The sequence below is a fragment of the Elephantulus edwardii genome, unplaced genomic scaffold (assembly GCF_000299155.1).
Source record: "Elephantulus edwardii isolate Elephantulus edwardi_28Jun2011 unplaced genomic scaffold, EleEdw1.0 scaffold00120, whole genome shotgun sequence".
In the NCBI taxonomy this organism is placed as follows: domain Eukaryota; kingdom Metazoa; phylum Chordata; class Mammalia; order Macroscelidea; family Macroscelididae; genus Elephantulus; species Elephantulus edwardii.
In genome coordinates this window covers 11,132,611-11,148,167 of record NW_006399870.1, presented here as the reverse complement: position 1 = coordinate 11,148,167, position 15,557 = coordinate 11,132,611, and positions in this window count along the sequence as shown.

Below are 15,557 nucleotides of genomic sequence, written 5' to 3'. Positions count from 1 at the left end.
GGACAGTTAAACAGACCTTCGGATGGCGGGGAAGAAGAACAAACTGGGGAGGAGGGTAGAGAGAATGGTGCAGCAATGAAGGAATGAAAACCCAAAATCCCTGTAAATGTTCATTAAAACTAATAAAATTTAATAAAAAAAATGAAAGTCCCATTCATCAATTTTATCCCCTCCAGACTATGCCTTTTTGGTATATTTGGCAGTCTCTTGGCTAAGCCTTCTATGCTTGGTTACAGTTTGTGTCTTATTAACTGTATGGTTTTGAGCTTTACTCGCAGGTCTCTGATCCACCTTGAGTTGATTTTTGTGTATGGTGTGAGTTGTGGATCATGTTTGCTTTCTGCAGGTAACTGTCCAGTTTTGTCAGCACCATTTGTTTAAGAGATTGTCATTTCCTTATTTGATAGTTTTTTATTTCCTTATATCAGTTGCTCATAGATAGATTGTCCCATTTCTGGGTTACTGGTTCTGTTCCATTGTGCCTGTCATCATACCAGTAATGTGCGATCTTTGTTACTACCACTGTGTAGTAGGTTTTGTGGTCAGGGAGTGCTATGCCTCCCACTTTATTTTTGTTTTTCAAAAGTGCTTTGCTTATTCAGGGTCTCGTTTCTCTCCAAATAAACTTATCAATTTCCCTTCCAATCTCCCTGAAAAATGAATTTGGTATCTATATTGGGATTGAACTGAACATGCTGATTGCTTTGGGTAGTATTTTCATTTACACCATACTGAGTCTTCCTACCCATGAATAGGCATATTTCCCTATTTATTTAGGTCTTTTATTTTGTCTTTCAGAAATATTCAATAGGACTGACCGTCTTAATCAGGGACGGGTGTTGGATTTTATCAAATGCCTTTTCAGCATCAATTGCTATGATTATATTGTTCTTGTTATTTGCTGTATTAATGTGGTGATGTACATTGATTGTTTTTCTTATGCTGTACCATCCTTGCATACCTCTTATGAATCCCACTTTGTCAAGATAAATTATTTTTTTATGTGCTTTTTGATTCTTCTGGCTAGGATTTTGTTAAAAGATTTTGCATCTATTTTATGAGAGCTATTCATCCATAGTTTTCTTTTTTGGTAATATCTTTGTCTGGTCCTGGTATTAGGGTTTTACTTGATTCATAGAATGTCTCTGGGAAAGTTCATTCTTTTTCTATTTTTTTAATACCTTAAGTAGAATTAGTGATAAATCTTCTTTGAATGTTTGGTAGAATTCAGCTGTAAAGCCATCTGGCCCAAGACATTTTTTGTGGGGTTACCTTTTTATTTTACCTGCTCAATTCCTTCTTTTGAGATGCATCTGTTCAAGTAGAGCAGGAGTAACAAGGAATTTGTAATTTCCACTAAGTTTTTACATTTATTGGTGTATAGCTTTTTGAAATATTTTTATAATATAGATTTAATTTCCTCTGTCTCTGTTGTGATGTCATCTCTATCATTACTTAATAAAATTATTAGTGTTTTCTTCTTTTTTAAAAAAAATTTGTTAAGTTTGTCAGTGGTTTGTCAATTTTATTAACCCTTTTGAAAAATCAACTCCTATATTTGTTTATGGTTTCAATTGTTTTTTCTGTTTTCGACCTCACTGATTTCAGCTCTTGTTCTTAGAATTTCCTTTCTTCTAGAGGCTGGGGGGTTAAATTGTTCTTTTTCTATTTGATGAAGGTGTTGAGGTAGATCATTAATTAGTTTCTTTTTTCATTTTTTTAAGTGTTTGCCTATCACTATGAACTGGTCCCTGAGTGTCCCAGAAGTTTTTGTATGTTGTATATTCATTACCATTTCTTTCAAGAAACTTTTAAATTTCATTCTTTATTTCTTCTATAACCCTGTCCTGCTCTAGCAGGTGTTACTTAATAAACTTTATTCTCTTGTGATTGATTTCTAGATTTGTGGCATTGTGGTCTGAGAAGATGCTTTGTATAATTTCAATGTTTTTTATTTTATCCATGTCTCTTTCTCTCTCTCTCTTGTTTTGTTGCTGTGTACCATCGAATCAGATCCGACTGGCACAGTATGAGCTCTCCCCTCCTTCTCCAGTGGAGCATCTGGTGGATTTGAACTGTGCACCTGCGAAATTTCAGCACAGATTCTTGCCACTAGGCGACCAGAACTCCCAATGTTCTTGAATTTTTTTTTTCTGTTTTTGTCTTTGAATTTTTTGAGGCTTGTTTTTGTCATAATATGTGATCCATTCTGGAAAACATGCTATATACACTTGAGAAGAAAGTGATTTAAGTTTTAGTTGGGCTTGTTACTCTGGATATACCCACAAGATTGAGTTGGCTAAATGTATAATTTAGATCTTCTCCATCTTCATTAAGTTGTTTTTTGTTTTGTTTTTTTGTTTTTTTTTTTTTTTACTTGACCTATTGTTCGGTGAGAGTGGTGCGCAAAACCTCCCACAAATACTGGGTGCTGTCTATTTTTTTTCTTCAATTCTGTTAACAATTGTTTTGTATATTTAGCAGGTCTATAATTTGGTAGGAGAGAGGAAGAAAGGCACCCAAGCGTGCAGGACTCTCCTTCATAGAGTAGCTATGAGTCGCCTGCGACTAGACGGCACTTAACAACAGTAACATCAACAGAGAGAGAGATCAGCTGGTCCAGTGGACAGAAAGCGATGCTACCAAGCCAAAGGTGGGTGACTTTTAATCCGTGGCCCTCGGGCCTATCTTTCATTGTTTTTGTCCAGACATTCCTCTAGGTCGTATAGCCCTGGTGTACAAGTTGCCGTACAGCAACACCGGGACACTGATGTGTCAAATGCCTTAATGGCTGGTTACCCAATGCGGACAGAGAGTGAGATGGAGCTCCCCCGATGAAAACAAGCTTGGAAGGAGGAGTGGCATCCACTTCCAGATAGCTTGCCTCAGCCACCGGAAACCCTACGAACCTGGAGAGAGGAAGAAATGCACTCAGGTGTTGGGGACTCTCCTTCACAGGGTCGCTATGAGTTGCCTACGACTCAGCGTCATTTAACAACAACAACATAATTTGGTACATAGATGTTGACCAAGGTTGTGTCTTCTTGATCTACTGTGCTTTTAATCATTATGCAATCATTATGTAATCATTATGTAAAGCCTCCCATGGCTTTTATGGGGGTTTTCATTCTGAAGTCTATTTCATCAGAGATTAGTATTGCCACTCCTGATTTTTTTGGATGCCATTTGTTTGGTATATTTTTTTAAGGCTTTGATTTTGAGTCTGTTTTTTCTCTTCATTTCTTAGATGTGTCTCTTGTAGACAACATATTGATTGACTTCGGTTTATTTACCCATTTTCCTACTCTTTTCCTCTTGATTGGTACATTTAATCCATTCACATTAAGTGTGATTATTGACAGGCCAGGTTTTATTGTTGCCATTTTGTATATATATATATATATATATATATATATATATATATATATATATATATATATATATATATATATTTATAAAATTTAAATACATTGTTTTCACACCAGATCCTTCCCATATCCCTCACCCCCCAGGCATTAAATAATATAATCCTAGGATTAATCCCCACTCCCTGCAACTGCCCCTCACCCATCTGCTCCCTCTCCCCCTCCTTTGGAATCCTCATACTCATTCTACAATAATGGTTTTATACAGTATTTTCCCCTGTGGGACTGAGTTAGTTCACTCAGCATAATGGTCTTCAGTCTCTCTCAAGTTAAGTATTAATTTTGCACTGGCTTACATACGAAGTTCATAAAGTTCATATACATTGTTTTTCACACGGGACCTTTCCCCTTTCCTTTACCAATCTCTCCCTCCACCCATCAAATTATGTGACCCTATATTTAACCCTCCTCCCTCCTTTGATCCTTGTACATGCTCTGCAATTATGCTCCATATCTCTTCAACCTATATGCACAAGAGATTATCCGGGAGGCTTGGCTCTTTGTAAAGTGTGGCATCAGGATTGGAGGAAGATTCATCAACAATCTGCATTCTGCAGATGACACAACCCTGCTTGTTGAAACTGAGGAGGACCTGAAGCGCTTGCTTTGGAAGGTCAAGGACCGCAGCTTTCAACATGGATTGAGGTTCAATATCAAGAAAACAAAAATTCTCACCACTGGGCCAATTGGCAGCATCAGGATGGATGGTGAAGAGATTGAGATTGTTAACAGTTTTAGTTTACTTGGCTCTATAGTTAACCCTCTTGGCACCAACAGCCAGGAAATTTAAAGACACATTGCAATAGGAAAGTCTGCTGTTAGGAATCTCTCCAAAGTACTGAAGAACAATGGTGTCACTCCAGATACTAAGGTGTGCCTGATACAGGCCATGGTCCTTGAAATCACTTACTATGCATCAGGGAGCTGGACAATGACTATGGAGGATAGAAAGAGAATTAATGCCTTTGAGATATGGTGTTGGAGAAGAGTATTGAGTATAACATGGACTGCTAAAAAATGAACAGGTTCATCCTGTTGTTGTTGTTATGTGCCGTTGAGTCACTTGTGACTCATAGTGACCCTATGTACAACAGACCTAAACTCTGCTCTGTCCTGTGCCAATCGCATTGTCTCCGATACACCCATCCAGATTACCCCGGTCACTGAATCAATCCACCTCACAGAGGGCCTTGGAGGCAATGATTCTGAAGCTTCGTCTGACATACTTTGGACATGTTGTAAGGCGGGACCAGTCCTTGGAGAAAGACATCGTGATTGGGAGGGTGGAAGGATAGCACGGGAGAGGAAGACCGTCTGTGAAGTGGATTGATTCAGTGACTGGGGTAATCAGGATGGGCATGTTGGAGACAGTGAGCTAGAGCAGGGTTTAGGGCTGTTGTACAAAGGGTTGCTATGAGTCACAGGTGACTTGACAGCACATAACAACAACAAGAAGAACATTGTTTTTGTTGTTACATGCTATTGAGTTGAGGACAATTCATAACGACACTATGAACAACAAATCTGAAACCTATCCTATCCTGTGCCGTTCTCATTACCTCTGATACACTTGTACCTTTTGCTGAAGTCACTGTGTCAATCTTTCTCACTGGGGACTTTCCTTTCTTTCACTGGCCCTGAATATTTCCTATCATTATATCCTGTTCCAATGAATAGCCTGTTCTAGCAACATATACAAAATACGAAAGACAGAACTTCATCATCTTTGCCTCCAAGAAACACTCTGGATGTGCTTTTTCTAAAACATATTTGTTTGTTCTTTTGGCAGGTGGGATAAATTCAAAGTAATATTCTACTGTCATAGGGTATTTAATTTTTTATAATGGTCTTCAGCTTCAATATGAAGTTGCATATTAGTAATTGATGGTCTGTTCCATAGTTAGCTCTGGGCCTTGTTTTGACTGATGATGAGCTCTGATGACCTTGTGGTAAGGAGCTGTTTTGCACTTTCCAAAGGCACATAGTTCAAATCTACCAGCTGCTCCTGGGGAGCAAGCTCTGGAAACCCACTGAAGGGTAAGCAATGGGCCAGTTCCAACTCTATGGAACACAACAACAACAGTCACATTTCTTTAGACAGATGTAGTCAATTTGATTATTTGTGTTCAATCTGTTACAGTTCATGTATATAGTCATAGGAGTTGGTTTTTTTTTAAAATTTATTCGCAGTGAATATACTATTAATTGTAAAAAGTTCTACCACGTGATCTCTATACTTATTTTTGTATTTAAGCTGATGCTTTTCAATTATTTATCCTTTTAGGAAGTTCTGGTGGCATACTGTGTAAGGATTTTCACTGCTAAGTCAAAGGCAAGTGCTTAAAATCTACTAAAGCAGCATGGGAGAAAAATTGTCAATCTTCTTCCTAGCCATTTAAAACCTCTGCAAATCCACTAGAGGGTCAACTTTGTGTTGGTTCTGACTTGACTGTAATAAGTTATTTCAGAAGTGGCTGACCAGGGCAGCTTCTAAGTGTTTCTTAGTCTAGAAGCTCTATTGAAGCCAGCCCACTCTCTTGTTACTTAAAATACTGGTGACATAATTTACAGCATCAAAACAACACACAAGCCATCACAGGATGGTGAACAGATAGATAAGTGCTGGTTAATTTATAGATGTATTCTGTTACAACTGTAGCAATTTAGTAAATCAGAGATTTCCATTTCTTCATTTTTCTAAGTACTTTTTAAAGTGACTGTGTATATGTTAACTTATTAAGAAAAACATGTTGTCATTTCCAAATGGACTATTCTATTTTTATATATTAGAGAGATATAATAAAACAGAAATAAGAAACAAAAGAAACATAGGCTAAATCCCAAAATTGTATATGGGATGGGTAGAAGGGTTCAGGAGTGAACAATTAGTTATTTGAACACAGGTAGAGTGTGTGAGCATATTGGCAATGTGTGCACAATAATCACTGCTGCCATGCCCGGCTTGTGCCCACCAGAGGGTGCTGTCACTCTGTGTTTAACCTCCAGCACCCCTAGCATTCTTTGATCACTGTGTTTGTAATTTTTGCCATTGCTGTAAGATCTAGCTTTGATGGCTGTACTTTTAGGAAAGCATCAAGATCTGAGGTTCAGGCAATGATTCAAGATTTATTGGGAAGACTGTATTCACTTTCTCAGGATAGAGAGAGATCTTTCCAATTGGCACCAAATACTTGAGGACAAGGACTGAAACAAATAGTAGTAACAAGGACATTTTCAAGGCATAATTTTCATTGATTCTTCCACACCTAGATGACTGTAGAGACCCAGCTTCCTATCCACTTTGAATACTTGGCTTTGAAATCAGACCCATTTATTTTGCAGGTTGCAAAGAAATGCAGGAGCAGGCAAGCCCTATTTAAACACGGTGTATCTTGGAAAAATGTGCTTTCCAGACTAAATTAAATGAACATGTAAGTAGATGACAGCCAGAAAGACAGGGAAAGAATATATTTTTCATTCAATAGCCAGCTGAGGGAATTCTTTGTAGCTCAAATGAAAACCTTGGGAAACACTGGGCAGTCATGAATGCTAACACCTTTGGGATTCCTGCCAAGGGGACCTGGCGTACTTGCTCCAGGCCATAACAACTTCATAGATAACACTGAGAGTGACAAGCCAATTTGCATTGGAGGTTTGTACTTTGTGTGCTTTAAGGCACTACTTATCCCCCGACCTCCACTTTTGCAATCACCTCATAGAGGTCACCAGGGAGGTTTGGAGACAACTTTACACTATCAGTCATAGTATTTAGCCACCTTGTGAGGGCAAAGGGGAGATTGTGGAAATAATGTCTGTGGTCTGCTATGGTAGATAATTTACAGGAGTTATTAAGGCATGGATTTCTTACTTTAAAAGATCAAGTGTCTTAAGTAGGTTGAATGGGAATCAAGCCTATGGTTAAGAGCTGGGAACAAGAAAAGAAAATGAGCTGAATGCCTGCAATGTGCCAAACCATTTTTGTGTTTTTTTTCCTTTCTTTTTTAGCAACTTTATAACTGTGCAATCTTGTCAGTTCTAGATAATTTAAATTTTTTTATTATTTTAAGTAAACATAAGTAACCCATCCAAGGTCACACTCAGGGTTAGTTAGAGTCAAGTTCAGTTTCAAGTCTACTTGGCTCCAGACATTTAGTCCTGACCACCTCTCACTAGCATTCTCATTCTCCTGTACGTAAGGAGATCAGAATCTTCTCACATGTGTAGCTAAGTTCCTTTCTAGGGAAGGTGTGAGCAATCGCTGGGCAATGGAAACTGTTATATAGAAAAGCAAGTGTGACTACATCTGGGTAGTAGCTTTTATTCACGTATCATAATTCAGCAGTAACCAGCTCTTCTAAATATTTCCCTGCTGGTAAAGTGTATTCTGGGTCTCATAGCCATAGCTATGGAGTCCATGCTATGCCGCTGGGTTCAGTCTAAAAATCTTTGTGCCATGAATTTTGAGACTAGGGAAGAAAATACTGACCCAACAAAGCTGACCATGATTTTGTTGTAGTCCCTCAGCAGGAGAGCATCTTGGAGAAAATGGACAGTCATTTGGGTATAGAATGTATGATACTCAATTATGTGCTACTGACGAGTTTTCTCCAGCTTCTGCTGCAGCTGCTAATGATGACAGAGTGCCTGTGTGTGACATACACAAAATCAGACTGGTTCCCTAGAAAGAAGTGGAGTAGGAATGAGAGGAAGCTTTACAGATAATACGGCAAACCAGGCCTCACTAGACAGAAGCATAGCTTGAATCAGTTCTCTCTGGGTGAATGGGTAGTTCTCATTGTCCCTGAAAGCACTGGTATGTTTCACTCAGGCCAGATCTTCTCAGTCATGATCAGACAGGTCTTACTAAGATCCAGTAAGGTTAACAGGATTTTTTAGAGTCACAGCAGTTGCAATCTCAGAAAATCCTGGGACCTGAGTTCTTTGGAGTCTTCCTGTTTTGCTCAATTGTCCTCACTTCTTGTAATGTTTTTCTCTGTCTGGTCATATACGAATCCCTTTTGAGGCCTTGTTAACTGCACTTCTCCTCCTATTATTAGACACAGGCACCAAAATAACCTGCCAATAAGGCAAAGATTACTAGGATCAGGAAGAACACCAGAGTGTTTGCAGTGTCTTGGAGGAAGGAGAAAATCAAGGCATTTCCAAAGTTTTGGAGTCTGGTTTTAGATGGACCTGTAAGTGTGGAAGCTTGATTAGGACTGAGTGAAAAATAATAGTTTTTAAATTATTGGATATGGAGAGGTGAGAGCTTTAAAGACAATATGAATATCTGAATTGGAATATAAATAGTAAATCAACTGAAAACCTGGGCAGAGTTCACTGGATTTTCAAGAACATTGTTATTCGTAACTTTCATTTTCCTGGGTAAGGGCATACTAGTGAAGACAGTAGAGTAGTAGAGGTATGAAAGTGCATCACATGGAGGTCAGAATGGTTTCTGTTCTCACCAATCATCAACAGCAGCTACTTCTCCCTTCACAGCAAGCGCAGTCCTTTGTCACAGCACTCACTAGGAGTGATAAATGTATGCTGGTTTTGCCTCTCTCTCTACCTGTTCCACCTTTGAGCCGTTGAGGGCAGAGGAAGAGTGTACTGTTCTTGGCATGTAAGCATACAAGTATTCTAAGAAACTGTTTGTGGCTTAAGTGAAAAGCAAAATAGAAAATCATTTCCAAATGTAGTCCTGACAACAGTAACTGGTCGCATCACAGTATGAAAAGAATATCTTCAATTTGTGTTCAATTATGTGTCTTTTTTCCTCTTACCTGTTGCATTCAAAAGGCATAAGAAGAGAATGTAATCTATTCGGATGGAGGAAAAAAATATTAAAATACAGCATGCTGCAGCTAGTCTTCAATAAAAAGATGAATATACCTATTTCTAGGGGAAGAGAGATGTCACAATGAGCTTTAGAAAATATATGATGAATCTTGGCTAATATGGTGTGCAGTGCTGGCATCAAGTCGTCTCCCCTTAGATTAGGGAGGTTTAAACTCAAGGTACCTACCTGTCTAGATTCCTATTGTGGCTTCATTTTCTTGCTTAATCATCCAGAATCAGTCAAAATTGAATGTCTAAGATTTGCTTCATTAATTGCCTAAGAAGGAGCTGGGCCACTTTATAAGTTTTCTCCTGGATCCACATCAGACACTAGGAAGAAACCTCCCTGAAATCCAACACCCCTGCATTATCTGAAATTTCTGTATTAAAGTAATACTTACAGAATTTCTTTCAGCTTTTTTTTTTAAAAATATGTACATGAGTCCATATAATAGTGTGGTCGGCAGTTTTTCTGCTGGAACAATCAATGAAAAGATAAAGAAATAGGGAGAGAGCGAGAGCGAGCTGAATTAGGGCATGATTAGTAATGTCAGATAATAAGAATGTCAATAATTCATTGGGATAGATTGTTATTTGCCTAACAATCTCATCAATAACACCTCTTCCTTTCTCACCAGAAACATTAAAAGGCCACCACTAACTGCACTGTTTCTATCCATATCCCAGATATTCATTCTTAGTAATAAAGAATTATACTGCTCACACAAAAGTAATTGGTTCCAATCCCATTCTCTATGGGGAAAAGATGGGCAATGAACTCCTTTGTGATATACTGTCTCTGTAAACATGCTGGAGGGTAAGCTATGAGTTGGTTATGATTCCACAGTACGTTATGTGCCACTGAGTCAGGAACTGACTCCTAGCTCACTGTCTAGTGTGTTTCCAGAAGCTGTACAAGCATGAGAGGATATCAGTCACCTCTCTCCTATTGAACAGCTGATGGATTTAAACCACATGGTTTTGGGTTGGCAGTGCAAATCCTTACCACTAAGCCACCAGATTTCCTTTGTACTGAGTAATGGCTTAAAAGAAAAGATAGCATTTTTTGATCCCTTAAATAATGCATCACAGTTTCATTCACTATGGAAAGTTACACAAAATTGAACATGAAAGCTTACAGATCTATAAAGCAACATTAATAAATTAATCAGAACTGTGTATGAGTCATGTAATTGTGTGGTCTGCAGTTTTTCTGCTAGAACAATCAATGAAAGGGTAAAGAAGGAGAAAGGCAGAGCTGAATGATGGCAGGATTAGCAGTACAAACTAAAGAATGCCACTGGGTGAGGTGGTGGTGAGCAAGTTCTAGAAGACTACAATATGGCTTGATACACTTTTATAAAATTGAAAGACAACTGAAATAAAGCAACATATTGTTAGACATACATAACTTTATGAGAATAATAATGTAAAAATCACCTAGGAATTGAGTCATATATCCCTTAAGATAGCATTTACATTCTTTTGAAGAGAGGGAGGATGAGACAGGGTAGAATCTTTACCTTGACGGATGTTAGATGATATTTATACAGCAAAACCCAAGAAAACTGGAGCCTGTGTAAGGTGGAATCCTACCAAAATAAGAAAACGCAAACATCTATCACTAAAAACAACTTGAAAAGGTGGCAATTGCATCTTGTGAAAGGTGGGAATTTTGGCAGGTTTTTGGGTGGGAGGCAATATCATTAAACTTCAGATCTCACCAGTTTTATTTTCTATGTTATAAAATTAATTTCTATTGAATTAACTGATCTGTGATGACCTCATGTTTATTAGAGTAGAACTCTGCACCACAGGTTTTCAAAAGCTGATATTTGGAATGTAAATTTCTAGGCCTTTCTTTTAAGAAGCATCTGTATGGTCTTAAACTTCCAGCTTTTTTATTAGCAGCTAAACAAGTTAAACATTTGCACACTCATTAATATAGTATATTATACGCATTTGCCCACTATCACCAGGGTGACTATAGGGTTTCTGAGGCTATAAAGCAGACTGCTTCCTCTTTATACACATGACATGATCCATGATACTACATATACACACAGTTCAAATCTACCCACTCCGCAGGAAAGAGTTGGGCAATCAACTCCTGTGTAATTTACTGCCTCTGAAAACACACTGGAGGGTCAGCAATGGGTCAGTTCTGACTTAATGGTACAACAACAACAACATGGTATGTTGTGTTATGTGATGTGATGGTAAGTTTTATAGAGTCAGGATCTGACTCATAGCTGACACTATAGTGTGTTTCCAGAAGCTATAAAATGTATGGGATGGTATTGCCCAGGTTTCCTCCGCAGAACAGCTAGCAGATTTGAACCACATGGCTTTGAGTTGGCAGTGCAACTCATCATCATTAAGCCACCAGAACTCACTTGTATTGAGTAGTGTTGTTGTGTGTGGTTGAGTCAGGACCATGTGCCTTTGGAATGCAGCACAGCTTCTTATCACCATGCCACCAGAAGTAAGAATATAGATTTGTACCACTGATCTTCCAGTTAGCAGTCAGACACTTTGGCCAATAGACCACTGGAATTCCTTATATTGTTATTGCTGTTATGTGCTGTCAAGTCGACTGTGACTCATGGTGATCCTATGAACAACGGATCTGAACCCTCCCTATTCCTGTGTTATCCCCGCCATCTCTGATAGATTTGAACCTATTGCTAAAGAGACTGTGTCAAACCATGTTGTTGAGGGATCTTATCTTACATTGATCCTCTGTCTATAAGTAATAAGAGAATTGTGCGTAAAAATGGTGTTGTTGTTATGTGAACTTGAGTCACCTGCAACTCATAATGACTCTCTATGTACAGCAACTCTGAAGCCTGCCCTGTCCCGAGCCAATCTCACTGACTCTGACACATCTACCACTATTGCCCCAGTTTCTGTATCAATTCATCTCCTTCAGGGTCTTCCTCTCCTGCACTGTCCCTCCACCCTTCCAAGTTTGATGTCCTTCTCCAAGTATCAGTCCCTCCTGGCCATGTACCCAAAATATGTAAAATGGAGCTTCATATTCCTAGCTTCCAAGAAGAAACTTTGTTTCACCTTTATAAGATAGACCTATTTACAGACACTTCACCAAAGAAGACATTCAGATGGCAAACAAATACACGAAGAAATGTTCAAAATCCCTAGCTCTAAGACAGATGCAAATCAAACAATTATGAGATACCATCTCATCTAAGTAAGAAGAGCAAAATTTAACAGAACAGCAAACATCAAAAGCTGGTGAGGTTGCCCAGAAACTGGAACTCTTATTCACTGTTGGTGGGAGTGTAAAATGGTGCAACCACTATGGAAGGCTGTATGGCATTCTCTCAAAAAGTTGCAAATAGAAATACCATTTGACCCAGCTATTCCACTACTGGGAATATACCCTAAAGAAGCCATAACTGCCACCCCAGTAGATATATGCAAACCTGTTTATTGAGGCTTTGTTCACAATAGAAAAGAGTTGGAAATAACCTAAGTGTCCATCAACAAACAAATGAATAGAGAAGCTGTGGTATATTCAAACAATGGAATTCTACACTGCATTGAAAAACAAGAAACTCATGAAATATTCAAAATAGGTGACCCTGGAGGACATTATGCTGAGTGAAATATCTCAGTCACAAAAGGTCAAATACTGCATATGGTCACTGTTTAGAATGGGGTTGAGGTGAGACTGAGAAAGATTGGATAAATTATGTATACTGCATTGAAACAGATGTTTAAAAGTGATATATTATTGGGTATTATGGTCATGACAGGAGTCCAGAATGAAGGCTGCATAATGGAGTGTACTCAGGGAGAGGGGGAGTGCAAATGAAATAATTTTTCTTTTACTTTTCAAAGAGAAGAGCTAACTGGGGGGGAGGGGTGGGCAGGGAGAAAAATTCAACAATGAATGAATGGAAATCCAAAGTGTCTGTAAATGTTCATTAAAATTAATTTTAAAAAAAGGAAAAACAAGACAGACCCTTTTGTTTTCTTGGTGATATATAGTATTGTTCAAGACTTTTCTCCAGCACCATAACTTGAAGGACATCGATATTTCTCTGTCATCCTTGGTTGTTTTCCTGCACTCTGATGCATAGCAAGTAATTGGGAAGACCATGGCCTGGATTACGTGTACCTTAGTCTTTAGACTGGTATCATTGCTTTTCAGTATTCTGGAAAGATCCCTGACAGCAAATTTTCCCAGAGCAATTCATCTTTTGATTTCCTGAATGCTGGTGCCAAGAGTGTTGATTGTGGAGATGAGCAAGCTATAATTATCAACAACCTCAATCTCTTCTTCGTCTATCATGGTGCTGCCAATTGACCCAATGATTATCATTCATTTCAATTCTGTGCACTTGAGGTAAACCAACACCCATGCCCATAGATAGACACAAAAATCTGGACGAACTAGCCTAGTACTAAGTAAGCACTTAACCCAGGCCAACTTAGCTCACATTTTGTGCATGTGATCTCATTTCATTCTTACGATCCTCATTGGCAGTAGGCAATATTATAAACTATTTTTTTCATATGAAAGTTTAGGCACACAGAGAGAGAGACTAAAGTTCTTTCCCAAGGTCATTCCTAAAGCAAGTGGTGGAGCCAAGATTTGAAGTAAGTCTGACTACCAAGCTCTGTTATTCAGAATTTCTTGCTTCATTCTTTCCTGAGCCCTAGGTCAGGCAATGGCCAAAATCAGAACCTAGCAGCACATGGGCCAGACTGTGGGCAACATCTAGCATCTCCTTTTGGTTCCAAGTCATGGACCCTTGCCCAGGGCTGTGATAATGGGTAGATTAGACAGACTAGATGTCTGTGACATCTTGTGGTGGTCCAGACACAGCCTGACTGCTGTTATATGAAATGGTCTATGGCAAAGAAGTTGCCCTAAGATAATCACACTTGATTCTTTCAAATATGGATTGAATATCAAGAGTAGTAACCATAAAGAGGACTGTCCAGCTGACTTAAGAAGGAGAAGAGTGTGCAGACTCTTGAAATAGAACTCAATTTAGAACAAGATATGATTATGGAAAACTATTATAATGTGTAATTGTCTCAACACGTATATTAAATATGCCTGTGTAGAATATCTTTCATCCTAATAAACACAGTGGAAAGAGTAACCAAACGTGATTGGGATGAGCCATAGTGAATTTCTTTTTCTTTACAATGCTTGCAGAAAGATGGTGGTAAATGCACTCCATATTCTCAGCTGAGTGATTTCCTTTTAGCAACCTTTCTCAGTGCTGACTTTACTGGCCACAGACAAGAAGGGCCTCTGGAGAACTAAGTAAGAAACTAGCAGCAGGAATAAAATTAAGTTGAAAACCTCCTTTGACATTTAAGAAAAGTCAACAACCATCTAAGTGATGAGAGAGACCAGAAATATAACTGGCTGAATGTCAATTTTAAAACTAGAAAGATAGCTGCTACTTTATCTCTCTGAGCAGGTGTTTCTGAGCAGAAAATAACTCATGGATGGTCTATTAAACTTTAATGCTTGTGATAACAGCAAAGAGCATGTTGCCACCCTCCAAAACATACACACATATATAAAAACAAACAGCAATTTTCAACATTTATGTTTTGCACCATTTTCTTTTTACAGTTGTTTTACTGCATTATCTTATGCTATTATCTTGGCCACAGGTCCCTACTGTATGAGGCTGATTTGCAATAGTGGGCAGAACAACCTAATGTAATTAATTATCTGGCAAGTGTACAATGATCATTTACACATAAAAAATTTCTTTCCTTAATGAGTACCCTATAAATATGATACTCATTCTACCTCTTGTAAAAGAGGGAATGAGTTTTCCGTTTTTCTGTGGAGGTGAAGGAAAGCGTGTTTATCTTTTTTTCATTGAGTTTAATCTTATCATCTTTGTGAGGTTTTTATTAAAATATTGTAAGTCCCTGGTTTATGCTGGGTTACGAACATCAGTTGTAATTTATGGATGCCTGGTACTTGCCTTTTAATGTTTGGTAAATTTGCTCTCACTTTAAAGCAACTGAGCCAATTCTTAAGCAAACTCTACAATCTCCTTCACTGCTGCATGTGCACCTTCTAAATCATCAAACCTTTCCTTGCATTAAAGTAAAGCTGCATGTATGGCCAAGCACAATCAATAAGAGTGCATCTAAATTCCAAAATCATTCTCCATAATAGTCTATGTGGTTCCTACTGCCAAAGGGGCCCTTTAGAGTAGTGAGAGAAGATCTTCACCCTGAAACCCACAGCGTCCCTTTTCAGCAGGAAGTAGCTAAGAGAATACG